Here is a 16554-nt window from a genome sequence, read left to right on the forward strand (position 1 = left end):
CCATATATACAGGATAGGAGTTGTAGTACTGTGCTATGCCCATATATACAGGATAGGAGTAGTACTGTGCTGTGCCCATATATACAGGATAGGAGTAGTAGTACAGTGCTATGGCCATATATACAGAATAGGAGTAGTAGTACTGTGCTGTGCCCATATATACAGGATAGGAGTTGTAGTACTGTGCTGTGCCCATATATACAGGATAGGAGTATTGGTACTGTGCTGTGTCCATATATACAGGATAGGAGTAGTAGTACTGTGCTGTGCCCATATATACAGGATAGGAGTAGTAGTACAGTGCTATGGCCATATATACAGAATAGGAGTAGTAGTACTGTGCTGTGCCCATATATACAGGATAGGAGTTGTAGTACTGTGCTATGCCCATATATACAGGATAGGAGTAGTACTGTGCTGTGCCCATATATACAGGATAGGAGTAGTAGTACAGTGCTATGGCCATATATACAGAATAGGAGTAGTAGTACTGTGCTGTGCCCATATATACAGGATAGGAGTTGTAGTACTGTGCTGTGCCCATATATACAGGATAGGAGTATTGGTACTGTGCTGTGTCCATATATACAGGATAGGAGTAGTAGTACTGTGCTGTGCCCATATATACAGGATAGGAGTAGTAGTACAGTGCTATGGCCATATATACAGAATAGGAGTAGTAGTACTGTGCTGTGCCCATATATACAGGATAGGAGTAGTAGTACTGTACTATACCCCTAAATATATGGCTTTGTCTTCCACCACACGTGGAAAAAACCCTCTCTGTATTTCTGGTGTAACAACAATCATTTGAGCTCTGCTACATAAAGCAGGATTTCCAATGTCCCGTGTCTTTCCTGACAATTCCTTCCCCTCCCGATTTTCTGCTCTGTGTGACTTATTTTCTTTGGCTCCGAGTGTTTGACAAGACTGACATATTTATGTATACGTTTGCTATTTAGCCTGGAATTTTACACGTACGAATGATGGACTAAACAGAAAACATCTCCAGCGCCTTCCTCCTCCTTCTCCTCCTCTTCTTCTTCTCCATTGAGTTGTCTCGAAATGTGAGGTTTCATATCCAAGACAAGTCTGAACACATCCACCTCCTGCATGACCACCCAAATTAATAAGTAGCAAAATTCCTTGATGGTTCTTTGGAGATTGGATGCTAGGCAGCGGCATTCCCGGTGCCGGGAGTTAATAACATGTGCGCTGCTGGAGGAATGCTTATATACAGTAGTCTGTTTGTCCTGTGTTTCAACCACCTGATTCCCGGCCAAAAAAGCAATTGTCTGCTACATATTTCAGGCAGATGCTGGAGAAGGGGGAAGAATGGATTGTTGAATACGCGTCGTAACATAGGAGCTCTCAAGATTCCTATCAGGGTAGGGAACATGTACAAAACTTATCCGGACTCCTCACCGGCCCGTCCTTTATCTCCGAAAGTGACCATATAAACAGTTAAAGGGGTTGTTCTCTACCCACCATCTAATCACTGAGGGTCCAACTGCTGGGGCTTCAACCAATCACAAGAACAGATCCACATCCACCATGAGAACAGAACCCCCACTGATCACAAGAACGGGACCTTTTATAGGAATAGGGGTCCAGTCCTCCCTAATCGATAGATCCCCCACCACTCACGAGAACAGGACCTCATATGAGAATGGGGGCCCAGTTCTCCCTTATTCATAGATCCCCCACCAATCACAAGAACAGGAACTTTTATGGGAATGGGGTCAAGTTCTCCTTAATTGATAGATCCCCCACCAATCATGAGAACAAGACCTCATACTAGAATGGGGGCCCAGTTCTCCCTAATTGATAGATCCCCCACCAATCACGAGAACAGGACCTCATATGAGAATGGGGGTCCAGTTCTCCCTTATTGATAGATCCCCCACCAATCACAAGAATAGGACCTGTTTTGGGAAAGGGGTTCAAGTTCTCCCTAATTGATAGATCCCCCACCAATCACAAGAACAAGACCTCATAGGAGAAGAGGGGTCGAGGTCCCCCTATTTGATTCATCCACCACCCACTGATCACAAGGCCAGGACCGTTTAAGGGAATGAGGATCCAGTTGGCCCTAATTCATACATTTCCCACCGATCACAAGAACAGAACCTTTTTTGAGAATGGGGGTCCAGTTCTCCCTAATTTATGGTGTACCAGGTAGTGATGAGCAGACCAAAGTGCTGGCACCGACCACACCATGCGCTGCCATTTTTGCCAGGGACAGTGGCAGGGCACTTCCACTTGCCATTAACAGCAATAAGAGCATGGTGGCTCAGTGGTTAGCATTACAGCCTTGCAGCTCTGGGGACCTGGATTCAAGTCCCATCCAGGGCAACATCTACAAAGTGTTTGTATGTTCTCTCTGTGTTTGCGTGGGTTTCCTCTGGGTCCTCTGGTTTCCCCCCACACTCCAAAACATACTGGTAGGTTGATTAGACTGTGAGCCCCATTGGGGACAGGGACTGATTTGGCAAACTCTGTGCAGCGCTGCGTAATCTGTGTGCGCTATATAAATAAAGGAATTATTATTATTATCTATAAGAGAGATGCTTTACAGCAGACCCATGGACCATAGTAACGTGTAACCTAGAGATGTCAAAGAGCCACAATCTCATGTGATCAACTACGATCTATGAATTATAATGGCAGTAAGTGTTTTGATTTCCTGCAGCGCCACCGCTGGGGAACTTGGGTATTACACTGGGCCTGTTTCAATCAGTGGGCTCACCAGAGGGGTCCTCCAGAGTCTTTTAAACCATTATCTGCAGGGCCGTGCCCCATAGCAGACTTCTGGGGGGTGGGGGTGGGGGGGGGGCACTTAAAAATATTTACATTTTTACTGTATATACTCACACATGTGAGTTACAATCACACACAGTATATACACAGAATGTACACATACAAATAGCATATACACACATACATACAGTACCATATACAATCAAGCATTATATCCATTGACATACAGCATATACACATCACATATACACACACATTAAAAAAAATACACACGTACATACGTATAATACCATATACAGACATAAAGCATAGATTCCGGGCCCCCTGACACTGTGGGCCCCATAGCAGCTGCTATGGCTGCTACCACTGTAGTTACGCCCCTGCCTATGTCCATGATCACCCTATATATTAAACCCTGGAGCACACAATGTAATAGAAACGCACCAGTCATTTTAGTTTTGCTCTTGTCCAAGATTTAGAACCTCGGCTTGTACAAACATCTCTCTGTCCTTCCCGATTTTACAAGGGGTCAAGGGTAACAAAACACTGCGGAGGGCAGAACTGATTCCACGTCTCCATATCTGGGTTTGTTTACCTTGAAATGACAATTTGGTATTACATTAAAATGAACTACAAAAGTTCAGGAGAGCAGGAGATGGAAAATTCACGGAAAAGTGCGTCCCGAGGACCGGCGCCGGGGAAATCTAGTGCGTTGGTCAGAAAAAAACCTGTCTCATCATTAGAAGCTTTGAGTGCGGAAAAGTGGAAAAAACCCACAAAAACATCAAAATATTTCTCATTAATTGGCCCTTTGGTGGATGTTTTTAGGCTCCTTAATGAGAAAACATAGGATACAATGTATCTTCTAGCGCCGGTCTAAGCTGGGGAGGATGGGTCGTCTCCACCAGATGTGTTAGCTACTAATTAGTGCTATATTAATTAACGCTGGAGCGCGAGGTTTGACATGCAAATTAAAGGGTTAAAGTGTACCCTCCGTGACCTCTTTACTTTTTGTTTACCGAGTCAATTATGCAGAGTCATCTATAGCGAAGGCGATAACGACTAATTGTTTTTTTGTCGCTTTTTATATAGATAATATAAGCTGTGATCTGTGTGTATTCCTGGGCTGTAGCTACTGCCTGAGAGGTAAACAAATGAGCAATCCTGTCATAGTATGGAGGGGAGTGATGGCGCCCGGAGAGGCCGAATATTGTATGCTGTGTCTTAGCAGTGACATCATTGTGGTCTTCATCCAAAATTGTGACATCACTGTGTGCATTATCTCTGTACTGTGACATCACTGTGTGTATTATCCCTGTACTGTGACATCACTGTGTGTATTATCTCTGTACTGTGACATCATTGTGTGCATTATCTCTGTACTGTGACATCACTGTGTGTATTATCCCTGTACTGTGACATCACTGTGTGTATTATCCCTGTACTGTGACATCACTGTGTGTATTATCCCTGTACTGTGACATCACTGTGTGTATTATCCCTGTACTGTGACATCACTGTGTGTATTATCTCTGTACTGTGACATCACTGTGTATTACGCCTGTACTGTGACATCACTTTGTGTATTATCTCTGTACTGTGACATCACTGTGTGTATCATCCCTGTACTGTGACATCACTGTGTGTATCATCCCTGTACTGTGACATCACTGTGTGTAATTTCCCTGTACTGTGACATCACTGTGTATATTATCTCTGTACTGTGACATCACTGTGTGCATTATCCCTGTACTGTGACATCACTGTGTGTATTATCCCTGTACTGTGACGTCACTGTGTGTATTATCCCTGTACTGTGACATCACTGTGTGTATTATCCCTGTACTGTGACATCACTGTGTGTATTATCCCTGTACTGTGACATCACTGTGTGTATTATCCCTGTACTGTGACATCACTGTGTGTATTATCCCTGTACTGTGACATCACTGTGTATTACGCCTGTACTGTGACATCACTTTGTGTATTATCTCTGTACTGTGACATCACTGTGTGTATCATCCCTGTACTGTGACATCACTGTGTGTATTATCCCTGTACTGTGACATCACTGTGTGTATTATCCCTGTACTGTGACATCACTGTGTATATTATCTCTGTACTGTGACATCACTGTGTGCATTATCCCTGTACTGTGACATCACTGTGTGTATTATCCCTGTACTGTGACGTCACTGTGTGTATTATCCCTGTACTGTGACATCACTGTGTGTATTATCCCTGTACTGTGACATCACTGTGTGTATTATCCCTGTACTGTGACATCACTGTGTGTATTATCCCTGTACTGTGACATCACTGTGTGTATTATCCCTGTACTATGACATCACTGTGTGTATTATCTCTGTACTGTGACATCACTGTGTGCATTATCCCTGTACTGTGACATCACTTTGTGTATTATCCCTGTACTGTGACATCACTGTGTGTATTATCCCTGCACTGTGACATCACTGTGTGTATTATCCCTGTACTGTGACATCACTGTGTGTATTATCCCTGTACTGTGACATCACTGTGTGTATAATCGCTGTGTTCTACCACAGTATCATAACATTGCATAGGATACTATTTCAGCTTCCAAGACATATATTTCTTCTTTCTATTCCACCTTTTACACAATTATTGACATGCTTTGTAGAAAGAAGGTGAACATAAAAGGAAACAGGTAGCCCCGCCTCTGGTGCACCGAGATGCTCATTTGCATAAACATAAATAACTGATTTATTTTTCTAAAATGGGGGACATCTAAGAAACAAGAACCGTCTGTAAAGCTTATGGACTGTCCTGCACAATGCAGCTTTTACCTGTAGGGTCACGTTTGACCCCCTTTAATATTTACACCAAAAAAAAAAACAAAAAAATTAAAAAAAAATAAATTACTAATTGAGATGTGTGAATGTCGTCTATACTGCAGCTTAATCATTGGAATTACGAGACGCTGAAAGTGCTGAAAAATTCTTAATACACTGTACAGTTGGCTAATAATTGGTCTGAATTTCCATAAATAACAGCCTATAATAAAGGGGGGGGGGGTCCCTGCTTCCCCCCCTCGGGAATATATACCGAAGCGGCATTTTAACTTTGCGGAAAGCTTTGTGTAGCTTTAGCCGAGGGAATCTGTTGTAGGTTGCGCACATCTTTCTTAACTTATTGCAGAGGCAGTCTTCCCGCTCTTAATGAGGGTAATTTGACTTGCTTGAGGGATTGCAGCTCTTAAGAATTAATGCAGCTATCCAATTCAGAGATTTAAAGAGATCTGAGATTTTTCACAGGTCGTATGCTAGTGAATGTGCTCCTATCACATAGCAGCTAATGGACTTGAACAGCAGACTGTCATTTACTCTTCTCGCAGTCTATAGCACGTTTGCCCTTGATGGCGAAGCCTACTTTCCCCAGATGAGCGGCTTATATTGTACTGAGTGGTATTTTTTTTGTGACGTTCCTCACCGATAGTATCCAATTTCCGAGAGCATTAATTACTTCTCCTAGGAGTAAGGTTATCTTTCCGACTTTTCTTAATGACGAGCTGGAATCTTATGTTCTACCATTTAGATATTTGCCTTTGGAATTAAATGCACCCCGGCATGACAAAATTCAGGATGAAGGGTTTGGTTTCGGGCCGACCTTAACCGGTTCATTGCTTAGAGGGAGCCTGGGCTTGGCTCTCGACAGGTTAACTCCGCTAGCGACAACTTATCATCACCATTGGCGAGATGGAAACACATCAATGTATAGAGCAAGTGACATCCGATCATTTCTGTCAGCATTACCGTAATAGCCGAGCGGTAAGGATGGTTTGTTCCAATTTTTTTTCCCTCCGACGTTCCTGCCGTAGACGCAGCATTTTTTTTAATGCAGAAATGTGTCATTTCGATAAATTCTACTTTACAATTTTGTTGGAACAAAATTACTTATTCACGTTGGTCGTCAGAAGATGATTCCGTGATGATCCTTTAAAGAAGGTCATGTCTAGGTGACTGGGTGGAAACCCAAGAGTAGATTTCTCGAAATTTGCTAACCGTAGCTCAAGTCAGAAGCTTTTGGGTTCCCATTTATTTGAATGTTTGACACTATGGGGGTCATTTACTAAGGGCCCGATTCGCGTTTTCCCGACGTGTTACCCGAATATTTCCGATTTGCGATGGTTTTCCCTGTATTGCCCCGGGATTTTGGCGCACGCAAGCGGATTGTGGCGCATTGGTGCCGGCGTGCACGCGACGGAAATCGGGGGGCGTGGCCGAACGAAAACCCGACGGATTTGGAAAAACCGCCGCATTTAAAAAAAGAAAAGTGTCACGGAGCTTGCACTCACCTTCACTAGGAATAGGCCGGTGAACTGGAGTGCATTCCGATGCTCTTCAGCGCAGCAGCGACATCTGGTGGACGGCGGAGGAACTGCCTTAATGAATCCCGGCCGGACCCGAATCCACCGAAGAGAACGCGCCGCTGGATCGCGAATGGACCGGGTAAGTAAATCTGCCCCAATGATTAATGGCTTCACAATTTTTGAAAAATTGTGCAGCCCCTAGACACCACAAATTAGCAGAATTCACCACTATAGCCCTAGGGTCGTTTAGGGGTTTAGGGGTTCCCTATATAATCCCTTTAAGGTAGACATATACATTAGACAGATATCAACCTAAACATCGAATTTCCGTATACCTACCGTAAATCTTTGTTCTTATGGGAGTTCTTATGCTACTGAAGGTATCTGCCGTATCAAATGTGGGTTACTGGAGAAGTATGCGTTGACTTCCAAGCTTCCATCCAACATCTTTGTAAGGTGTAAGGTTTCCCATATGTAATAAGTCATGTCTAGGTGATTGGGTCCAAACCAAAGAAGGGGTTTTTTTTGCATTTCACTTAAAATAGCCAAAACTTTTAGAATTTTCAGTAAGTGTTCTGTGTAGTAGACATTGAACCTTTGATGAGTAGAGTTTACTATTCAGTTAGAAGATCACGTCTTGGTTTGGTTCTCCTTGGCTGCTAGAGATGCCATTGTTTACCATGTTTGGTAATTGTTTTAATACTTGGTTACTCAAGATCATATCAAAGACCTTCACACTGGGGCACATTTACTTACCCGGTCCTGTCACGATCCCGAGGTGCATTCTCCGACAAGGATTCGGGTCTGCTGCAATTCACCAAGATCGTGCGCCCGAGTTCCTGCAGGTGTCGCTGCTGCGCCGAGGTCCGCCGGAGTTCACCTTCCTCTTCCTGGTGCATGTAAGTGCTTGATCTTGTGCCACAATCCGTTTTTTAAATTCCACGGTTTTTCGGAAACCATCGGGTTGTCCGACAGCCACCCCCCCCTTTCCCTGATTTCTGTGTGTAAGCCAACACCGATGGGCCACAATCCGATCACGTGTGCCAAAAACCCGGGGGAATTCGGGAAACCCGACGAAAGTGCGCCGTTCAGACCCTTAGCAAATTAGCCCCTTTATGTCCAGCCCCTTGGGACTGTGTCCAGCTCTAGCCCACTGGACTATGCTACGTACACAAGTCCCATCTTTTCCCACAATAGTCTTCTGTCTTTGGTTTTGGTAACAGGTTGTACATTTCTAGTTTGTGGTAGGTTTTCTAATATCTGGTGAGGCTTGGCATTGCCCGGCATGGTTCTTCCCAACGTGTTTGGGGACCTCTTGTGTGGAGTACTTTTTCCCCAGGTAACAAACATCCTATGTTATTATTAGCTGTGAATTCCGCCGCTAATTTTGATTACATGAAATTTTGGACTGTGTGGTACGACATATAGCGAGCTTAGTTAATGAACTTGGCAGGTCCGTGCATGCACCCTGGCGATCGCTATTTGGTTTTTACCTCGTTTCTCCACATGAACAATCTAATTATGCACTGAGTTAATGTCAGGGGAACTTCTCTTAGTCTTTAGTATTCCCTGCCATAAATAACCAGTTTTTTTGGCCTAAATTGATAATATTTCAGGTCCGTAAAGATCAGTTTTTTTTCCATAGTGCACGTTAGAGGTGCCCCACATATGATTTCTCCACACGAGAAAAGTATGCGTTGACACATACAGTAAATTTCTTTGTGTATTTTGTGCAAAAACCCAAAGATTTCTTTGACTTTTTTTTTTTATCTAACTCAAATTAGAGATCATGTGCCGTTTCCTGCTTGACCACTATGAGTATGGAGCTTGACTTCCTGTTATTCTGGGGCGGGATCATTGCACCCCCACCAATCTGTTGGATAAGTCTTGTAAATCATTACCTTGGAAAAACCCGATGACATGGGATTCCCTAACATAAAAAGACGTTCACAAATCACTTAATCCCCTCTGTTCCAGAACCCACCGCATTCCTTTTCCCGGTGTCTCCCACCTCCCCGGAAATGCTTAGTGAAGCCTACTAAGCCAATCACATGGCCTAACTCTGACCTGCCTCTTGTAATGATTGGCTGAGGGGCTACTCAGCCCACAGGAAGTGGGGTAAAGTGGGGACCAGAACCTTGTCAAGATCGGAGAAACTGGAAATATGGGATAGGTAACTTTTGTTATTTTCTATTTATATGTGGCCAATATTCAGCCATTTTACACATATTTTTATTCCCCCCAAAAATCCCTTTAAATATCTAGTATTTACATAGAAATAAACCGATGATGGAACACACTTTTGCCGGGCCTCTTGATTTATGATTCACACCCCCCCCCCCCCCAGTCCTATAGCTATTACAAGTGCTCGCGATGCAGACTGCCAGGCCCACGCGTCTAATTTTCCAACTAAGAGCCGCCGAGCTCCAAGGGTTAATCACAAAACACGCTTCAGCAAAGCCGTATAAATAAATAATGTATGGGTTTCACTTGTGTTGGGACCAAGAAGAGGCAGCTAGGAGCAACATCTTAAGACTACCAGACGCCAAGACACTATAATCCTGATAGAATATCCTTATGTGATAGTCCCTGACCTTGCCAGGGTATGCTGTCATTAGCAGGATGTCTAATTGTTTGTTTAAAGCCATTACTGAGATGTTGCCTCCGTTTTATTGACTGGGAATGACACTTGTGCTGGGAAAAAAAAAAATATGATTTCATATTTCACATTAAAATGTTCTATGGCCGCTACCAAACCAGAGAGGAAATGGAGATGTTTTGTTGTATAAAAGGTAAAATAAAAGATTTGCTGGAAGGATTTTATGAGACTTTTGAAGTCTGATGTCTAACATGCTGGACCACGGATGACTCTGTGTAGTCCGTCTATGATTTGTCCATATTAACACTGTAGACCAAGCGTCGGAACAGGACAAAAAATGTGATATTTTCTTGAAAAATATTGACAATGGATCAGAATTTTCATTTTTTTTTAATTTAGGAGACAAGTGGGTGGTCCTTTTAGTATATCTGTATAAGCATGATACCATAGCACTGTCCCTGGACTCCACCGGTTGGTGTTGAAAGGTCAACCCATTAAAGGAAAAAGCTAATGGGTGAGATTAAGGACAAGGGACTTACTCCTTTCTCAGACGCAGCTTCTATGTAATATTTAAAGGGGTAACTTGAAGCTTCTGGGCCCAAATACAAAGTGTATAACAGGACTCCAAATGTGAAGGGTCACACATAGTATTGCATCCAGTAGTACTGTATGAAAAAGGACATTAATACTAATGACTAATAAGGGACTGAGATACAGTTTTTAACAGTCTCCTTAGTTGGAAAAGTCTTCTCAATTGGAAGAGCCGCTCTTATTAGGCACCAAAACCCAGTTTCCGTCTTCTTGTGTGGGGCAGAGGAATCTTTTTAGCCTCCATAATCTCCAGAATTTAGGATTCTCATATGTAGTAGGCTAAACTTTTAAGCCTCTTCAAAACCCTAAATTTTCCCGTTGAAGGTGGTGGGATTTTTTGGACTCCTAAAGCTCCAGTGCCCAGGATCACTCTTCTCATTTGGAGTAGAGTGGCTTTTCCAGTCCCCTCAGAACCCAGAGTTGAGTCCTGGACATCTCATTTGGGTTGTAGAGACAATTTGCCCTCTATTGGTGAAATGGCCCGCTACAGTTCATCATAGTCAAGGATAAGAACCTCTTCAGCCCTTTTGAGATCCAGGATCCTACTCATTTGGATGAGAGGAGCCATGTGGCCCTCTTTGGGTTCCATAACTTGCATGGCCCACCATATCTTATATAGTTTATTATTCCCTTCGGCTCCAGGATACACTACTGGTTTTCTATTTTTTGGGGGTAAGATGGACCATTTTGGCCATCCTTAGGTACCACTGTCCAGTACTGCTCATGGCATATGGTGCTGGAAATCCCTTTGACCCTCAAATGTTCTCACAACCTCTACACCTCATATAGTCACAACCCTGGTAATGATCATAATCATTATCTTAACCACTGTCTCCGTCCCTTCATAAAAACCCTTGTAGCCGGCAGAAAAATAAGTGTCTTTGGAATTTTTCCCCAAAATATTGGCAACCGTGCGATTTATAACCTTTCTCAGAACATCATTTAACCTTGACACGCTGCGTGATAACATCGTGTCGACTATCTGTGTCCAAATTATGTCTGAATAATCTTCTTGAATTAATCTTCGCTCCATCCTAGAAGCTTGTGTCATGTATCCTTCTTTCTTTTTAAGTATTACAGCAGATTTTTTTTTTTCAGTGGGAAAAAAGGATCCATGTCATTTTTAATTGACTTAATTAAAATACTGCTGAATCTCAAAGTGTGATATCTCAAGGTATTAACTCATTGCACTCAACAACCAAAGAACTGGCATATTCATCACATTCTAATCGATTACTTTATTGAAATTTTTCATAGTTTTTTTTTAGTTTTTTTAACAAAATAGAATTCATTAGGTCATTTGGTGCAGGATTAAGGTGTGGTGTTCTGTATATAACGTCCATAAGCTACCTGTGCTGTAGGCACCTGTAGGATCATTCCTGTATAAGGCAGAGGGGCAACTACCCCTCAATGGAAACCAATGTTTTCAAGGTCGTTAAGCCATTGACGTAAGGGTCGTGGGGCAACGTTCCCCCTCTCCATATTGAGAACACGTACATGTTTGTCTGAATGTTCATGTATTCTTACTAAACCTGGGGTGGGAAGTTGAAGCAGTAGCTGTTGTGCGAAGAAGTATTTGACCATTAGCTATCTAAGGTGTCCAACATTTCTGGAAGTATATTTTTAGAGAAGCCAGAGGAGACCCATAGCCACTGGAAAAGATATAAATTCCATGATATTGTTGTCCTTTGTTGGATTGACACCCAGGTGCCAGTGCTGCAAGATAACAATGGTAGCTTTCTATCTACCATACTTCTCCGCCTCCGACCCTACTTCACCCTTCTTGCCCCTGCCCCTAGAGTAATACATTTTTTGAGCTGTGTGAATGTGTTTCCTATTTGTCTACTAGTTTAGCCATTTCACTTGATCTTTATCTTGTCATATCATTAAGAAAGAACTTTGACAACTTTGACCTCATCTTGTCTACTAACTACTACTACTAACTGTTTGTTCCAAGCACCATTGATCTCTTGACCCATTTGGGTTAGCCATTACTAAACCTGGACTGCTTTTAGGGTATTTATCTGGAGGTTCCCTGCAGTGAAGACAACATCCTATTTGGGTGTTGAAGGGCATTATTTAGAGAGCATCCTCAGGCCATACTAGTTTGGTGGCCCAGTGGGTTCACAACCAAGGGGGTTAAACAGTATGCTGGCTCTACACATACTGTGCATATGTAGCAATTATTAACTCTACATTTCCCAAATGATATGTCATTTATACTCGAGTATAAGCTTAGTTTTTCAGCACAAAAAAATGTGCTGAAAACCCAAACCCGGCTTATACTCGAGTTGAAAAAACTATATACTGGGTCAGGGGGCTGGCTATATACTTAGGAAGGGGGCTGGCTATATACTGGAGGCTATGGGCTGGCAGTCTATATACTGGGAGGGCAGGTGATGGCTATATACTATGGGGCAGGGTCCGGCAGGCAATATACTGGGGAGGCTGTGACCAATGCATTCCCCACCCTCGGCTTATGCTCGAGTCAATAGGTTTTGTGGTAAAATTAGGGGCCTTGCCTTATACTTGAGTTGGCTTATACTCGAATATATACAGTAACAATAAAATACCTGGTATATAGGAATTAATTGTCAAGTTAACAAGTGTTATATCCATATATAACTGCCCCAAGTGCTTAGCCTATAAATCTCCTGAGGTAGTGACTTGGTGGTTCCTGCATATGCAGGTTAAAGGGTGAAAACCAGGGACCACTTGGCCAACTCCATCCATATCCCTGCTCAAACTATGTAGCCTATAAATCTTATATAGAATATTCTAGATTGAGATACAAAACCACAATCCCTGTGGAGCCCTGGGAATCGCCATCTTCGATGTCCGCCTGACAGACGCTCTCGAGGCGGGGGGTAACAAGCAATCTTGAAGACACAATAGGGCCGCGCTCTTCATGTCGTCTTTTATCTCGAGTGTAAAAAAAAAAAATTCTAAACTGTATGAAATCTTATTACAGTATTCATTCCGAACCCGCGCACATAATGTTCAGTCATGAAGAAAACAAGGAAAACAGTTGTTGATGGACTTAGCGCGGAGCTGGATTAGTCTGGAGCGGCTGATTACGGGAGGATGGAGACGCGCTATCTTAATGGTACATATTTTTATGTAGCGGCCCAGTTGCTTTTCATTTTGCAGCTAATACGTCTAGTCTTATGACTCATTTACTTCTTTAATTACCTTTTTGCGGGGAAGGCACCATGGTATATTAATGCGAATGATTTTTACTGCCCGTTTATCATACAATGCCCCTAGAAGTTGAAAGGCGTAATTGACTCGGAAGAATGGCTCGTGAAGGAAACAATATTTAGTTGCCGGTTTTTCTTGTAGTCTCCGCTGACGTTTATGAGTTTACACTATGCTGGAGGAGCAATAAACACAATTTTCTTTCAATAACAGGAAAGTGGGGTTTTTTCGAGAATCTGTTTTGTGTGGCGAGACTTGTTCATTTCTTTACTCAATTTAAGTAATGCGACGGGAGTCAATGTTTGTCAGCTGAAGGGTTTTTTGATATTTTTTTTTTTTTTACTTTTTTTTTCTGTCTGCCTAATCTGCTGCTGTGTTTGCTATAATGCCGAGGGTTTACATGGTATAACTTGAGATATTTTATAGAATTTGTCAATAAAATGTTGGTTGGAGGTTGACGCATCAATGGAAGAGCCTATGTGACCACTATGAGGCCATAAAATGGAGAGTATTAGCTACGTTTGGCAATTTGCCCATTTGTAATTGTATCTGGACCTGCATAGAACTACTTTATATAGAAGCCTCAACACTACTTTAGAGGGAGCTGAGCCCCTTTGTGATCTGGCCACATAAATTGCGGATCGTTCACTGTCCTCATAGAGGTCTATTATACTCGGCCACAACGTGGTGACCGAGCACTCCACCTTCTCTTCTCCATCCATTGTGCACAAGGCCTTAGGGTGGTGCCATGTAGTAAGTGTATTGCTACAGTATTGCTTTGTGGAGAGGTATTAAGACATTTTACGGGTCAACATAGGCAGTGGAAGCCTTGGTACAAGAACAGTATGTACTCCTTGGACCTAAAATACTGCACATAGGGGCTTAGGTCGGCGGATCGTATTTCCGTCAGACTTCCCGACATTTTCAGGGATTGCATGGCTGGGACAGGTATTTGGAAGGGGATTGTGTCACACGTGATCAGATTTTGGCGCAGCGGCACCGGCTTTCAGAAATCGGGTGTCGGGTCGTTGGACGATCCCACTGATTCGGACTGAGCGCTGGATTTAAGATTCAAATTATGTCACATCTAATGCACTTAAAGAAGAAGATGAACTCTGGCGGACCTGAGCAGGGAAGCGACACATGCAGGATATCGAGCGCACGATCTTAGTGAATAGCGGCACAGAGCATTGTCGTCGGCAATGCACTTTTGGGAACTCCGAGGGGCCAGCTAAGTAAATGTGCCCCATAGTGTTCCCCCATTAAATCCATATACCAATCCACCATTTGCACATCAGCTCCTCTCTCTTTGGTTCCACCTATGTAAATATCCAACTCGTTGAAGCCTGATGATAGGTATTAGACAACCAGACACAGATTAGGCCAATATCCCAAGTCTTGTTTCAAGATTATTTTACCAGAGTCAGATTTTGACCACTATGGCAGCTAATTTTGATGGCACTTGGGACATAGTTTTCTTCCACCTGGAGGTAAGTTCAATTCCATATTTTATTTTCCAAAGAACAAAATTTCAGCAGTCTCCTCAGTAGGAGCCAGCACTTCTCAGTTTTCATATCCAAGATCTCTATAGTCCTATTACCTACTTAGTGCCTCTACAACCATAAAGCTTTAGGCACCATACGATGATAATATACCGTCTGTCTTTCTCCATAAGTTATGGGATGAACCGAGCTGCCATATTTGCCATATTTTGTATAATATGCAGATATATTAGGGTTCCTTAAACTGTCTCAATTAAGACATTTCAGTGAAGACAGGCACTGGTGCGGACCCGACGGACCTATGGGGTTGTGAACTAGTACAACAAGAAAAATCAAATTTGGCCTATTAATAAACCAACATTGTAAAACAATGTATTTTTCATGGACCAAATTGAACTATGGTATTATGGAGACTCCTTTTCCCAATCCCCACAATGCAATGAGGCTAACAAAGTAAGAAGAGTAGTTAAAATAAGCATATGTCCAGTCAATGAAATCTATACGTTGTATTGGGGTCGGAATCCTTTTAGAACACCATGAAATGGTCCATTGGGAGACACTAAGAAAAGTAGAACCGTTCGCTATCTCTATCCAAAATTATTCCTCTTCTATCTAAACTAAACCAAATGAACATTACCTCGGGAGTGAGTTTCTTGTTATCACAGCTCATGATTCAATATGTCTGAGAGCTTTAGGTCAAGCCGACCTCCCCGATGACCCAGCTGGGCCGTGCATTCTTGTATTGAGCACCACGTAGGTTAATCCTGCTCCACGCTCTTCATCTTGCCGGGTCTTGAGTGCTCACATATCACCCTGTTGCCACTAATAAACCAGACTTTGATTCCGCGTTCATACATACGGTGGTGTTAATTGGTTAATTACATGTTAATTTGAGGACCTATTAAACTATGGCTGGTCAGCTCTGGAGGCCTCTAGTAGACATGGCTTCATAAATGAGAAATTATCATAGTTTATTAATTTCCTGCCCAATGTGCAGTGAGTTACCTTGTAATGTCTCATATTAAAGACGTTAGCAGACCAAGGCGCTGGGGGCAAAGTTATCTCGTTAAAATTTTCCACCAATTCTTGGCCCGTCTAATTGAAGACTCTTCATAAATAAGACAGGAAGGAAATGTGAAATTCACTCCATGTACAGGCTGCGTTTTGAAAGTTAGGCAAAAACTTTGGATACTAGGATGGGAATAAGACTTGAAAAAAATGTGGCCTTCAAACATTGGTATAAATTATAAGATTAGGCAGGAGAGATAAAGAGGTTGCAAAGGACAGGAAAAATTGTCAAAGTAAATCAAACAATGCGCAAATGTTCCACCACCATTCTAGTAGGACCACTGTGTTGGCTCTTTTTGGTCTTGGTTGAGTTGTCCTACAGTGATGAGATGCTATTCATATTCGTGACCACTGCAGCCGTAGGCTCATGCCATACACTTAGACAACACTGTGGAGGACAGTGATTGGTTGAAGCAGTTACATGTGCAAGTAATGTACAGGCAGTCCCCAGGTTACATACAAGATAGGGTCCGTACGTTTGTTCT

At 42.7% G+C, this 16554-nt stretch overlaps 1 protein-coding gene across 14 annotated transcripts in view; it reads left to right on the forward strand.

The window, feature by feature from the left end:
* FOXP1 (forkhead box P1) overlaps window positions 1-16554 on the forward strand; it is a 601095-nt gene that overhangs the window by 426339 nt on the left and 158202 nt on the right. The window lies entirely within an intron of this gene.

This window comes from Engystomops pustulosus, chromosome 10, assembly GCF_040894005.1.
Source record: "Engystomops pustulosus chromosome 10, aEngPut4.maternal, whole genome shotgun sequence".
In the NCBI taxonomy this organism is placed as follows: Eukaryota; Metazoa; Chordata; class Amphibia; order Anura; family Leptodactylidae; genus Engystomops; species Engystomops pustulosus.